The 13,408-nt window shown below is 49.3% G+C and overlaps 17 non-coding genes across 17 annotated transcripts; all 17 read left to right on the forward strand.

Annotated features, from left to right (window-relative positions):
- The first annotated feature begins 109 nt into the window (after window positions 1-109).
- Window positions 110-183, forward strand: Trnan-guu (transfer RNA asparagine (anticodon GUU)). The gene has a single exon. It is a non-coding gene; the product is annotated as a tRNA-Asn (tRNA).
- Window positions 184-872: 689 nt separating this feature from the next.
- On the forward strand, window positions 873-945 carry Trnat-cgu (transfer RNA threonine (anticodon CGU)). Its single transcript has one exon. It is a non-coding gene; the product is annotated as a tRNA-Thr (tRNA).
- Window positions 946-1,263: 318 nt separating this feature from the next.
- Window positions 1,264-1,337, forward strand: Trnan-guu (transfer RNA asparagine (anticodon GUU)). Its single transcript has one exon. It is a non-coding gene; the product is annotated as a tRNA-Asn (tRNA).
- A 689-nt stretch (window positions 1,338-2,026) lies between these two features.
- Trnat-cgu (transfer RNA threonine (anticodon CGU)) lies at window positions 2,027-2,098 on the forward strand. Its single transcript has one exon. It is a non-coding gene; the product is annotated as a tRNA-Thr (tRNA).
- Window positions 2,099-2,416: 318 nt separating this feature from the next.
- Window positions 2,417-2,490, forward strand: Trnan-guu (transfer RNA asparagine (anticodon GUU)). The gene has a single exon. It is a non-coding gene; the product is annotated as a tRNA-Asn (tRNA).
- Window positions 2,491-3,179: 689 nt separating this feature from the next.
- On the forward strand, window positions 3,180-3,251 carry Trnat-cgu (transfer RNA threonine (anticodon CGU)). Its single transcript has one exon. It is a non-coding gene; the product is annotated as a tRNA-Thr (tRNA).
- Window positions 3,252-3,569: 318 nt separating this feature from the next.
- Trnan-guu (transfer RNA asparagine (anticodon GUU)) lies at window positions 3,570-3,643 on the forward strand. Its single transcript has one exon. It is a non-coding gene; the product is annotated as a tRNA-Asn (tRNA).
- A 689-nt stretch (window positions 3,644-4,332) lies between these two features.
- Window positions 4,333-4,404, forward strand: Trnat-cgu (transfer RNA threonine (anticodon CGU)). The gene has a single exon. It is a non-coding gene; the product is annotated as a tRNA-Thr (tRNA).
- Window positions 4,405-4,722: 318 nt separating this feature from the next.
- Window positions 4,723-4,796, forward strand: Trnan-guu (transfer RNA asparagine (anticodon GUU)). Its single transcript has one exon. It is a non-coding gene; the product is annotated as a tRNA-Asn (tRNA).
- Window positions 4,797-5,485: 689 nt separating this feature from the next.
- Window positions 5,486-5,558, forward strand: Trnat-cgu (transfer RNA threonine (anticodon CGU)). The gene has a single exon. It is a non-coding gene; the product is annotated as a tRNA-Thr (tRNA).
- A 318-nt stretch (window positions 5,559-5,876) lies between these two features.
- Window positions 5,877-5,950, forward strand: Trnan-guu (transfer RNA asparagine (anticodon GUU)). Its single transcript has one exon. It is a non-coding gene; the product is annotated as a tRNA-Asn (tRNA).
- Window positions 5,951-6,639: 689 nt separating this feature from the next.
- On the forward strand, window positions 6,640-6,712 carry Trnat-cgu (transfer RNA threonine (anticodon CGU)). The gene has a single exon. It is a non-coding gene; the product is annotated as a tRNA-Thr (tRNA).
- Window positions 6,713-7,030: 318 nt separating this feature from the next.
- On the forward strand, window positions 7,031-7,104 carry Trnan-guu (transfer RNA asparagine (anticodon GUU)). Its single transcript has one exon. It is a non-coding gene; the product is annotated as a tRNA-Asn (tRNA).
- Window positions 7,105-7,793: 689 nt separating this feature from the next.
- Window positions 7,794-7,865, forward strand: Trnat-cgu (transfer RNA threonine (anticodon CGU)). Its single transcript has one exon. It is a non-coding gene; the product is annotated as a tRNA-Thr (tRNA).
- Window positions 7,866-8,183: 318 nt separating this feature from the next.
- Trnan-guu (transfer RNA asparagine (anticodon GUU)) lies at window positions 8,184-8,257 on the forward strand. The gene has a single exon. It is a non-coding gene; the product is annotated as a tRNA-Asn (tRNA).
- A 689-nt stretch (window positions 8,258-8,946) lies between these two features.
- On the forward strand, window positions 8,947-9,019 carry Trnat-cgu (transfer RNA threonine (anticodon CGU)). Its single transcript has one exon. It is a non-coding gene; the product is annotated as a tRNA-Thr (tRNA).
- Window positions 9,020-9,337: 318 nt separating this feature from the next.
- Trnan-guu (transfer RNA asparagine (anticodon GUU)) lies at window positions 9,338-9,411 on the forward strand. The gene has a single exon. It is a non-coding gene; the product is annotated as a tRNA-Asn (tRNA).
- Window positions 9,412-13,408: the final 3,997 nt, after the last annotated feature.

Consider the following 13,408-nt stretch of genomic DNA (forward strand, 5'->3'; position numbering starts at 1 on the left):
CACGTTAACCATGTGAAGGGGCATAAGCAGATGCTACCATTCTGCGAGATTCCTGCAGAATGTGTACGAATTGCGTTGATATAGATTGCACAAGTGAGCCAAAGTCGACGCCTCCGTGGCGCAATCGGCTAGCGCGTTCGGCTGTTAACCGAAAGGTTGGTGGTTCGAGCCCACCCGGGGGCGAAATCGTTTTATCCGTCACCGAGGTGAGGACATACATCAACTTTGTTAGAGATACACAGCTAGTGTGGCAATTTGGCTGCGAAGGAGTGATGCCACAGATGCTTATACACATTCAGGCAGGTGGCACAGTAGGTAAAAACATGGCCCTACACAGACGTTCTACTGTTTTCCTATTTATTCACCATGTGTGACACTGCAGTGGAGCGACGCCCACTACAAAAGACGTTTTACTTACATTCAATTTCAGCGTATGCGTCGCGATTGCCATATGACAGGGCCTGTCTCTCGATGTCGATTTGTATTTTGTGTCTCTTAAGTGTCGGTCTGCAGTAGGCCGCTGTTGGCCGAGCGACGTGCAGTCGCCTTACATGAAGCCCCATGGGCAACGCCAGTGCCACTGTGAACAACAGCAAACTGTAGCCAGAGAGTGGAGCCGAAAGGCGCATTTCGCAGTCGAGCCACGTTATCCCACAAGCTGTGCACTAGGACAAGAAATTGCAGACCGCAAACTTTTGGTGGCCTGACGGTCGTCGCCGATCGTAATGGCGAAACAGTCGAGAGATTTGGAGAACGGCAATGTGGACACTCCCAGCAGCAGCAGTGCGCCAAATCAATTATCTGGTCGAGGGCTGCAAGATTCAGTGTGATGAAGTGAGAATTCGGGGATAGCCCGCAAATTCAAGGCTGCCGCCTTCTTAGCTCAGTGGTAGAGCACTGGTCTCGTAAAACCAGGGGTCGTGAGTTCGAACCTCACAGAAGGCATCCATTTTTTTAACTTTCCTGCAACGTGCGGAGCTACCTCGAGCAATATCTATCACATGGCAGTACACTGAATGAAAGGGATGTTCTACAACCTATGACAAGTATTCTACTGGCCTAGGAGGTTTTCTGAATGCATAGGCAGAACAGTGGTTTGTATGCATTTTGTAGTATAATGTCATTCGTTTATGAGCGTCGCTACAGTGTGCATGCACGTTAACCATGTGAAGGGGCATAAGCAGATGCTACCATTCTGCGAGATTCCTGCAGAATGTGTACGAATTGCGTTGATATAGATTGCACAAGTGAGCCAAAGACGACGCCTCCGTGGCGCAATCGGCTAGCGCGTTCGGCTGTTAACCGAAAGGTTGGTGGTTCGAGCCCACCCGGGGGCGAAATCGTTTTATCCGTCACCGAGGTGAGGACATACATCAACTTTGTTAGAGATACACAGCTAGTGTGGCAATTTGGCTGCGAAGGAGTGATGCCACAGATGCTTATACACATTCAGGCAGGTGGCACAGTAGGTAAAAGCATGGCCCTACACAGACGTTCTACTGTTTTCCTATTTATTCACCATGTGTGACACTGCAGTGGAGCGACGCCCACTACAAAAGACGTTTTATTTACATTCAATTTCAGCGTATGCGTCGCGAGTGCCATATGACAGGGCCTGTCTCTCGATGTCGATTTGTATTTTGTGTCTCTTAAGTGTCGGTCTGCAGTAGGCCGCTGTTGGCCGAGCGACGTGCAGTCGCCTTACATGAAGCCCCATGGGCAACGCCAGTGCCACTGTGAACAACAGCAAACTGTAGCCAGAGAGTGGAGCCGAAAGGCGCATTTCGCAGTCGAGCCACGTTATCCCACAAGCTGTGCACTAGGACAAGAAATTGCAGGCCGCAAACTTTTGGTGGCCTGACGGTCGTCGCCGATCGTAAGGGCGAAACACTCGAGAGATTTGGAGAACGGCAATGTGGACACTCCCAGCAGCAGCAGTGCGCCAAATCAATTATCTGGTCGAGGGCTGCAAGATTCAGTGTGATGAAGTGAGAATTCGGGGATAGCCCGCAAATTCATAGCTGCCGCCTTCTTAGCTCAGTGGTAGAGCACTGGTCTCGTAAACCAGGAGTCGTGAGTTCGAACCTGACAGAAGGCATCCATTTTTTTAACTTTCCTGCAACGTGCGGAGCTACCTCGAGCAATATCTATCACATGGCAGTACACTGAATGAAAGGGATGATCTACAACCTATGACAAGTATTCTACTGGCCTAGGAGGTTTTCTGAATGCATAGGCAGAACAGTGGTTTGTATGCATTTTGTAGTATAATGTCATTCGTTTATGAGCGTCGCTACAGTGTGCATGCACGTTAACCATGTGAAGGGGCATAAGCAGATGCTACCATTCTGCGAGATTCCTGCAGAATGTGTACGAATTGCGTTGATATAGATTGCACTAGTGAGCTAAAATCGACGCCTCCGTGGCGCAATCGGCTAGCGCGTTCGGCTGTTAACCGAAAGGTTGGTGGTTCGAGCCCACCCGGGGGCGAAATCGTTTTATCCGTCACCGAGGTGAGGACATACATCAACTTTGTTAGAGATACACAGCTAGTGTGGCAATTTGGCTGCGAAGGAGTGATGCCACAGATGCTTATACACATTCAGGCAGGTGGCACAGTAGGTAAAAGCATGGCCCTACACAGACGTTCTACTGTTTTCCTATTTATTCACCATGTGTGACACTGCAGTGGAGCGACGCCCACTACAAAAGACGTTTTATTTACATTCAATTTCAGCGTATGCGTCGCGAGTGCCATATGACAGGGCCTGTCTCTCGATGTCGATTTGTATTTTGTGTCTCTTAAGTGTCGGTCTGCAGTAGGCCGCTGTTGGCCGAGCGACGTGCAGTCGCCTTACATGAAGCCCCATGGGCAACGCCAGTGCCACTGTGAACAACAGCAAACTGTAGCCAGAGAGTGGAGCCGAAAGGCGCATTTCGCAGTCGAGCCACGTTATCCCACAAGCTGTGCACTAGGACAAGAAATTGCAGGCCGCAAACTTTTGGTGGCCTGACGGTCGTCGCCGATCGTAAGGGCGAAACAGTCGAGAGATTTGGAGAACGGCAATGTGGACACTCCCAGCAGCAGCAGTGCGCCAAATCAATTATCTGGTCGAGGGCTGCAAGATTCAGTGTGATGAAGTGAGAATTCGGGGATAGCCCGCAAATTCATAGCTGCCGCCTTCTTAGCTCAGTGGTAGAGCACTGGTCTCGTAAACCAGGAGTCGTGAGTTCGAACCTGACAGAAGGCATCCATTTTTATAACTTTCCTGCAACGTGCGGAGCTACCTCGAGCAATATCTATCACATGGCAGTACACTGAATGAAAGGGATGTTCTACAACCTATGACAAGTATTCTACTGGCCTAGGAGGTTTTCTGAATGCATAGGCAGAACAGTGGTTTGTATGCATTTTGTAGTATAATGTCATTCGTTTATGAGCGTCGCTACAGTGTGCATGCACGTTAACCATGTGAAGGGGCATAAGCAGATGCTACCATTCTGCGAGATTCCTGCAGAATGTGTACGAATTGCGTTGATATAGATTGCACTAGTGAGCTAAAATCGACGCCTCCGTGGCGCAATCGGCTAGCGCGTTCGGCTGTTAACCGAAAGGTTGGTGGTTCGAGCCCACCCGGGGGCGAAATCGTTTTATCCGTCACCGAGGTGAGGACATACATCAACTTTGTTAGAGATACACAGCTAGTGTGGCAATTTGGCTGCGAAGGAGTGATGCCACAGATGCTTATACACATTCAGGCAGGTGGCACAGTAGGTAAAAGCATGGCCCTACACAGACGTTCTACTGTTTTCCTATTTATTCACCATGTGTGACACTGCAGTGGAGCGACGCCCACTACAAAAGACGTTTTATTTACATTCAATTTCAGCGTATGCGTCGCGAGTGCCATATGACAGGGCCTGTCTCTCGATGTCGATTTGTATTTTGTGTCTCTTAAGTGTCGGTCTGCAGTAGGCCGCTGTTGGCCGAGCGACGTGCAGTCGCCTTACATGAAGCCCCATGGGCAACGCCAGTGCCACTGTGAACAACAGCAAACTGTAGCCAGAGAGTGGAGCCGAAAGGCGCATTTCGCAGTCGAGCCACGTTATCCCACAAGCTGTGCACTAGGACAAGAAATTGCAGGCCGCAAACTTTTGGTGGCCTGACGGTCGTCGCCGATCGTAAGGGCGAAACACTCGAGAGATTTGGAGAACGGCAATGTGGACACTCCCAGCAGCAGCAGTGCGCCAAATCAATTATCTGGTCGAGGGCTGCAAGATTCAGTGTGATGAAGTGAGAATTCGGGGATAGCCCGCAAATTCATAGCTGCCGCCTTCTTAGCTCAGTGGTAGAGCACTGGTCTCGTAAACCAGGAGTCGTGAGTTCGAACCTGACAGAAGGCATCCATTTTTATAACTTTCCTGCAACGTGCGGAGCTACCTCGAGCAATATCTATCACATGGCAGTACACTGAATGAAAGGGATGATCTACAACCTATGACAAGTATTCTACTGGCCTAGGAGGTTTTCTGAATGCATAGGCAGAACAGTGGTTTGTATGCATTTTGTAGTATAATGTCATTCGTTTATGAGCGTCGCTACAGTGTGCATGCACGTTAACCATGTGAAGGGGCATAAGCAGATGCTACCATTCTGCGAGATTCCTGCAGAATGTGTACGAATTGCGTTGATATAGATTGCACAAGTGAGCCAAAGTCGACGCCTCCGTGGCGCAATCGGCTAGCGCGTTCGGCTGTTAACCGAAAGGTTGGTGGTTCGAGCCCACCCGGGGGCTAAATCGTTTTATCCGTCACCGAGGTGAGGACATACATCAACTTTGTTAGAGATACACAGCTAGTGTGGCAATTTGGCTGCGAAGGAGTGATGCCACAGATGCTTATACACATTCAGGCAGGTGGCACAGTAGGTAAAAGCATGGCCCTACACAGACGTTCTACTGTTTTCCTATTTATTCACCATGTGTGACACTGCAGTGGAGCGACGCCCACTACAAAAGACGTTTTATTTACATTCAATTTCAGCGTATGCGTCGCGAGTGCCATATGACAGGGCCTGTCTCTCGATGTCGATTTGTATTTTGTGTCTCTTAAGTGTCGGTCTGCAGTAGGCCGCTGTTGGCCGAGCGACGTGCAGTCGCCTTACATGAAGCCCCATGGGCAACGCCAGTGCCACTGTGAACAACAGCAAACTGTAGCCAGAGAGTGGAGCCGAAAGGCGCATTTCGCAGTCGAGCCACGTTATCCCACAAGCTGTGCACTAGGACAAGAAATTGCAGACCGCAAACTTTTGGTGGCCTGACGGTCGTCGCCGATCGTAAGGGCGAAACAGTCGAGAGATTTGGTGAACGGCAATGTGGACACTTCCAGCAGCAGCAGTGCGCCAAATCAATTATCTGGTCGAGGGCTGCAAGATTCAGTGTGATGAAGTGAGAATTCGGGGATAGCTCGCATATTCAAAGCTGCCGCCTTCTTAGCTCAGTGGTTAGAGCACTGGTCTCGTAAACCAGGAGTCGTGAGTTCGAACCTGACAGAAGGCATCCATTTTTTTAACTTTCCTGCAACGTGCGGAGCTACCTCGAGCAATATCTATCACATGGCAGTACACTGAATGAAAGGGATGATCTACAACCTATGACAAGTATTCTACTGGCCTAGGAGGTTTTCTGAATGCATAGGCAGAACAGTGGTTTGTATGCATTTTGTAGTATAATGTCATTCGTTTATGAGCGTCGCTACAGTGTGCATGCACGTTAACCATGTGAAGGGGCATAAGCAGATGCTACCATTCTGCGAGATTCCTGCAGAATGTGTACGAATTGCGTTGATATAGATTGCACAAGTGAGCCAAAGTCGACGCCTCCGTGGCGCAATCGGCTAGCGCGTTCGGCTGTTAACCGAAAGGTTGGTGGTTCGAGCCCACCCGGGGGCGAAATCGTTTTATCCGTCACCGAGGTGAGGACATACATCAACTTTGTTAGAGATACACAGCTAGTGTGGCAATTTGGCTGCGAAGGAGTGATGCCACAGATGCTTATACACATTCAGGCAGGTGGCACAGTAGGTAAAAGCATGGCCCTACACAGACGTTCTACTGTTTTCCTATTTATTCACCATGTGTGACACTGCAGTGGAGCGACGCCCACTACAAAAGACGTTTTATTTACATTCAATTTCAGCGTATGCGTCGCGAGTGCCATATGACAGGGCCTGTCTCTCGATGTCGATTTGTATTTTGTGTCTCTTAAGTGTCGGTCTGCAGTAGGCCGCTGTTGGCCGAGCGACGTGCAGTCGCCTTACATGAAGCCCCATGGGCAACGCCAGTGCCACTGTGAACAACAGCAAACTGTAGCCAGAGAGTGGAGCCGAAAGGCGCATTTCGCAGTCGAGCCACGTTATCCCACAAGCTGTGCACTAGGACAAGAAATTGCAGACCGCAAACTTTTGGTGGCCTGACGGTCGTCGCCGATCGTAAGGGCGAAACAGTCGAGAGATTTGGTGAACGGCAATGTGGACACTTCCAGCAGCAGCAGTGCGCCAAATCAATTATCTGGTCGAGGGCTGCAAGATTCAGTGTGATGAAGTGAGAATTCGGGGATAGCTCGCATATTCAAAGCTGCCGCCTTCTTAGCTCAGTGGTTAGAGCACTGGTCTCGTAAACCAGGAGTCGTGAGTTCGAACCTGACAGAAGGCATCCATTTTTTTAACTTTCCTGCAACGTGTGGAGCTACCTCGAGCAATATCTATCACATGGCAGTACACTGAATGAAAGGGATGTTCTACAACCTATGACAAGTATTCTACTGGCCTAGGAGGTTTTCTGAATGCATAGGCAGAACAGTGGTTTGTATGCATTTTGTAGTATAATGTCATTCGTTTATGAGCGTCGCTACAGTGTGCATGCACGTTAACCATGTGAAGGGGCATAAGCAGATGCTACCATTCTGCGAGATTCCTGCAGAATGTGTACGAATTGCGTTGATATAGATTGCACTAGTGAGCTAAAATCGACGCCTCCGTGGCGCAATCGGCTAGCGCGTTCGGCTGTTAACCGAAAGGTTGGTGGTTCGAGCCCACCCGGGGGCGAAATCGTTTTATCCGTCACCGAGGTGAGGACATACATCAACTTTGTTAGAGATACACAGCTAGTGTGGCAATTTGGCTGCGAAGGAGTGATGCCACAGATGCTTATACACATTCAGGCAGGTGGCACAGTAGGTAAAAACATGGCCCTACACAGACGTTCTACTGTTTTCCTATTTATTCACCATGTGTGACACTGCAGTGGAGCGACGCCCACTACAAAAGAAGTTTTATTTACATTCAATTTCAGCGTATGCGTCGCGAGTGCCATATGACAGGGCCTGTCTCTCGATGTCGATTTGTATTTTGTGTCTCTTAAGTGTCGGTCTGCAGTAGGCCGATGTTGGCCGAGCGACGTGCAGTCGCCTTACATGAAGCCCCATGGGCAACGCCAGTGCCACTGTGAACAACAGCAAACTGTAGCCAGAGAGTGGAGCCGAAAGGCGCATTTCGCAGTCGAGCCACGTTATCCCACAAGCTGTGCACTAGGACAAGAAATTGCAGACCGCAAACTTTTGGTGGCCTGACGGTCGTCGCCGATCGTAAGGGCGAAACAGTCGAGAGATTTGGAGAACGGCAATGTGGACACTCCCAGCAGCAGCTGTGCGCCAAATCAATTATCTGGTCGAGGGCTGCAAGATTCAGTGTGATGAAGTGAGAACTCGGGGATAGCCCGCAAATTCAAAGCTGCCGCCTTCTTAGCTCAGTGGTAGAGCACTGGTCTCGTAAACCAGGAGTCGTGAGTTCGAACCTCACAGAAGGCATCCATTTTTTTAACTTTCCTGCAACGTGCGGAACTACCTCGAGCAATATCTATCACATGGCAGTACACTGAATGAAAGGAATGTTCTACAACCTATGACAAGTATTCTACTGGCCTAGGAGGTTTTCTGAATGCATAGGCAGAACAGTGGTTTGTATGCATTTTGTAGTATAATTTCATTCGTTTATGAGCGTCGCTACAGTGTGCATGCACGTTAACCATGTGAAGGGGCATAAGCAGATGCTACCATTCTGCGAGATTCCTGCAGAATGTGTACGAATTGCGTTGATATAGATTGCACAAGTGAGCTAAAATCGACGCCTCCGTGGCGCAATCGGCTAGCACGTTCGGCTGTTAACCGAAAGGTTGGTGGTTCGAGCCCACCCGGGGGCGAAATCGTTTTATCCGTCACCGAGGTGAGGACATACATCAACTTTGTTAGAGATACACAGCTAGTGTGGCAATTTGGCTGCGAAGGAGTGATGCCACAGATACTTATACACATTCAGGCAGGTGGCACAGTAGGTAAAAACATGGCCCTACACAGACGTTCTACTGTTTTCCTATTTATTCACCATGTGTGACACTGCAGTGGAGCGACGCCCACTACAAAAGACGTTTTATTTACATTCAATTTCAGCGTATGCGTCGCGAGTGCCATATGACAGGGCCTGTCTCTCGATGTCGATTTGTATTTTGTGTCTCTTAAGTGTCGGTCTGCAGTAGGCCGCTGTTGGCCGAGCGACGTGCAGTCGCCTTACATGAAGCCCCATGGGCAACGCCAGTGCCACTGTGAACAACAGCAAACTGTAGCCAGAGAGTGGAGCCGAAAGGCGCATTTCGCAGTCGAGCCACGTTATCCCACAAGCTGTGCACTAGGACAAGAAATTGCAGACCGCAAACTTTTGGTGGCCTGACGGTCGTCGCCGATCGTAAGGGCGATACAGTTGAGAGATTTGGTGAACGGCAATGTGGACACTTCCAGCAGCAGCAGTGCGCCAAATCAATTATCTGGTCGAGGGCTGCAAGATTCAGTGTGATGAAGTGAGAATTCGGGGATAGCTCGCATATTCAAAGCTGCCGCCTTCTTAGCTCAGTGGTTAGAGCACTGGTCTCGTAAACCAGGAGTCGTGAGTTCGAACCTCACAGAAGGCATCCATTTTTTTAACTTTCCTGCAACGTGTGGAGCTACCTCGAGCAATATCTATCACATGGCAGTACACTGAATGAAAGGGATGTTCTACAACCTATGACAAGTATTCTACTGGCCTAGGAGGTTTTCTGAATGCATAGGCAGAACAGTGGTTTGTATGCATTTTGTAGTATAATGTCATTCGTTTATGAGCGTCGCTACAGTGTGCATGCACGTTAACCATGTGAAGGGGCATAAGCAGATGCTACCATTCTGCGAGATTCCTGCAGAATGTGTACGAATTGCGTTGATATAGATTGCACAAGTGAGCCAAAGACGACGCCTCCGTGGCGCAATCGGCTAGCGCGTTCGGCTGTTAACCGAAAGGTTGGTGGTTCGAGCCCACCCGGGGTCGAAATCGTTTTATCCGTCACCGAGGTGAGGACATACATCAACTTTGTTAGAGATACACAGCTAGTGTGGCAATTTGGCTGCGAAGGAGTGATGCCACAGATGCTTATACACATTCAGGCAGGTGGCACAGTAGGTAAAAACATGGCCCTACACAGACGTTCTACTGTTTTCCTATTTATTCACCATGTGTGACACTGCAGTGGAGCGACGCCCACTACAAAAGACGTTTTATTTACATTCAATTTCAGCGTATGCGTCGCGAGTGCCATATGACAGGGCCTGTCTCTCGATGTCGATTTGTATTTTGTGTCTCTTAAGTGTCGGTCTGCAGTAGGCCGCTGTTGGCCGAGCGACGTGCAGTCGCCTTACATGAAGCCCCATGGGCAACGCCAGTGCCACTGTGAACAACAGCAAACTGTAGACAGAGAGTTGAGCCGAAAGGCGCATTTCGCAGTCGAGCCACGTTATCCCACAAGCTGTGCACTAGGACAAGAAATTGCAGACCGCAAACTTTTGGTGGCCTGACGGTCGTCGCCGATCGTAAGGGCGAAACAGTCGAGAGATTTGGTGAACGGCAATGTGGACACTTCCAGCAGCAGCAGTGCGCCAAATCAATTATCTGGTCGAGGGCTGCAAGATTCAGTGTGATGAAGTGAGAATTCGGGGATAGCTCGCATATTCAAAGCTGCCGCCTTCTTAGCTCAGTGGTTTAGTTCCGCTTCAGACGCCGTGCAGTGTGGACGTGCCTAGTCTTCCGCTCCGCCGTAGCGTTACGTATAGTGGGATATAGTTTGTTTACGTGTAGTGTTGTACCTTCTGTAAGTTTTTCTCCGTCGTTGTTTCATTCCTTGTGTTACTTTCTGTGTGTATTTCAGTGTTTTTTGTGTAGCGGTTTAGACCGCGTAGTTTTTGACAATGTCGTCTCAGGTTATTCCTCGTCAGGCTACAGTTAGTTTTGCTTTCGACAAGTCCACCCGCCATGTGCAACCTAGTTCCCTTGAGATTCATGATTGGTTAGTAGATACCTTTGGCATTAATTCGGATCAGGTGCACACTGCTTATTTTGATACAGAACTCTATGTTTTCTTTGTTAAATTTATGGACCCCTTTCAGGTTGATAAAATTATTTCCAAATTTGGTCATCAGGTTCTCTTTCGGCATCGGGATGATTCTGTCAGTACCGTACTGCTTTCAAATGCTTCCATTACGTACACCAGTGTTCGTGTTTACAACCTTCCGCCGGAGGTGGATAATGTGTATCTTAAGGAAGGTTTACTCAAGTATGGTGATGTTAAGAGTATTCGCCTTGAACGCTGGTCCAGCCAACATCGCCTGCAGTGTTACAGTGGCATTCGTTCCGTCGAAATGCACGTGAAGCAGAATATTCCCTCGCACCTGCAGATCGGTGGATATCGTGTCCATGTAACATATAGTGGTCAGGTTGGCACCTGTTTTTTGTGTAATGAGAGTGGCCACGTGCGTACCAACTGTCCGCGGAGGATTTTTGTGTTAAAAAATTCTCTCGAACAGCGTCGCAAGTTAACGGTCGCTGACCTCGTTGCAGGTGGTTCTGCTCTTGGTGTCGAACAGTCCAGTGGTAGTAGCGCCCAGCCGCAGGTTTTGCACGCCCCTGACACAGAATTTCCTCCTTTACGTGCCAAATCTGATGTTGTTCCGTCGGTTCCTCAGGTGGGTGTGCCGCTTTTGAATAATAAACGGCGTCGCGCACAAGATGGAAATAGTACGGATGAGGATCTTCCCGAGATGCCCCAATCCGAGAGACCGACATCCTCCGAGCCACAGAGTAGTGTAGATGCTCCCTGTTCCCCAGAAGTAGCTGTCCCGGTAGCGGCTGCTGACGCCCCTCCGGCTTCCGACACGGCTTCTCTCGAGTCGGCTCGTCGGTCGGGCCTGTTGGCGCCGCCTTCCGAACCGACTTCGTTGTCACAACAAGTTGAGTCGCAACAACTTCCTGCTTCGCTGCCCCACACCTCTGCCAGCGGAGCTGCTCCGCTTCCTTCCAACTTAGCAGTTTCTGAGCTTCCTGCTCACGTTTCGCCTCCGTGTAGTCCATGTTTGCCGGAAGCTAATACTGGTGTAGACCAGTCCGTTTCGTCGGATGTTTCCCCCGCGACGCCGGACCCTGACTGTGGACCGGCGCGGGTGTTGTCAGATACAGAACTTGACCCTCCTACGTCATCGGCGGCTGCCGCTTCCTTGCCCGTCAGCCGACGCAAGTTGCGCGTTCAGCCGAACGTCAATGCTGTTCGTAAAAAACCGAAACGTAAGGGATCCGCGGAAGGGGGTAGCAGTCCCCCTCCCTCGGATGTCTCCGTCTCCCCTGCTATGGACTGTGATGTTGATGCGTCGGTGTAGGTGATTTCTTCCCTCGCTTTTCTCTCCATGGTTCAGGCATACACCTTTCTTACCTTAAATGTTAACCGTATTGAGTCCGACGTTCGCATTGCCTCTTTGTGGCAGTTTCTTTACGACTCCTGTGCGGACGTAGTATTTTTGCAGGAAGTATTGTTTTCTGATCTCTCTCTACCTGGATTTCAAACTGTTTTTAATGTCGCACCGGAGAATTCAACAGGAACTGCTCTTTTCTTTCGAGACGGTATTCCTATTACTGACATTGAATTCCTTGACTCTGGCCGTGGGATTGGTTGTCGTCTTTTTGATCTCCACCTAGTTGTTTTGTATGCCCCCTCTGGTTCGGGTCGCACTGTGGCTCGATCGCGCTTTTATAAGGAAGAGCTTATTTATCTTTTGCGCAAGAGTCCTCGGAGTCTCCTGCTCGGAGGCGATTTTAATTGTGTTTTACGCCCTGAAGACCAGTCCCCCAATTTTAATTATTGCCGAGATTTACATGACTTGGTTCGTACGATGCACCTGCGTGATGTTTGGGAACACAAATATCCAACCCTGGTGAAATTTACGTATTTTACCGCGTCCTCATGCAGTAGACTCGACAGATTCTACTTCTCTGATTTTTTATGTGATAACATTCTTTCTGTCGATGTTATTCCTACTAGTTTTTCTGACCATTGTGCTTTTACTGCAACTGTAAATCTTCGTCACCAACCAGCAAAACTTTATCGTTCCCAGTGGATGTTAAATGTTTCCCACCTTGCCGACAGTGCCATTGATGAAGTTGTAAGTGCCGTGTGGGAGCGATGTCTTCGCTCCGTCCCGCGTTACCCCTCCTTGCTCGTTTGGTGGACTGCTTTTGCCAAGCCCAAGATTCGTCAGACTTTGATTTTTTACTGTGCCGCAAGGGCGCGTGATTTTAAGTACACGTATGAATTTTACTACTCTGTCCTGCGTGAACTGTATGACGCTGCGGGTCCTTCTCCTCTGCGGATTCATGATGTTCGTCGTATTAAAGCCAAACTCTTGACCCTCAAACGACGACAGTTGGATGGTCTGCGAGTAAAGTCGAAACCTCACTCTCTTGTTGAAGGTGAACTGACTTCTTTGTACCACCTGCTGCGGCATCAGACTCGACGTCGTCGCTCCTTCATCTCTTCTCTTATGGTGGATGATGGACGACAGCTTATTGCACAGGAGGATATGACTCGTGCTCTTCATCAGTATTACGCTAATCTCTATTCTGCCGATGATTCTGGTGCGTCACTTTCTGATGATGTCCTTGAGGATCTTCCTGCGACGATCACGCCTGACGCGAACGGCGACTTTCTCCGGGAGTTGCAGGTAGATGATGTTTTTGATTTTATTGCTCACTCTCCGTCCGGTAAATCGCCGGGTCCAGACGGCCTGCCTAAAGAATTTTATCTCCGTTTTTGGCCTCTTTTGGGTGGCACTTTTACGCAGATTTTAAATGAGATTGTCAGGGGGATGGATGTGCCTGCCGATTTTAAAGTAGGGAAAATTGTTTTAATTCCGAAGTCCGCTGGCCGTTTATCTACTGCCAATCTTCGTCCGCTCACATTGCTGAACTTTGATTACAAGACAGCTGCTAGAGCACCCAATAGTCG

This window comes from Schistocerca gregaria, chromosome 5, assembly GCF_023897955.1.
Source record: "Schistocerca gregaria isolate iqSchGreg1 chromosome 5, iqSchGreg1.2, whole genome shotgun sequence".
In the NCBI taxonomy this organism is placed as follows: domain Eukaryota; kingdom Metazoa; phylum Arthropoda; class Insecta; order Orthoptera; family Acrididae; genus Schistocerca; species Schistocerca gregaria.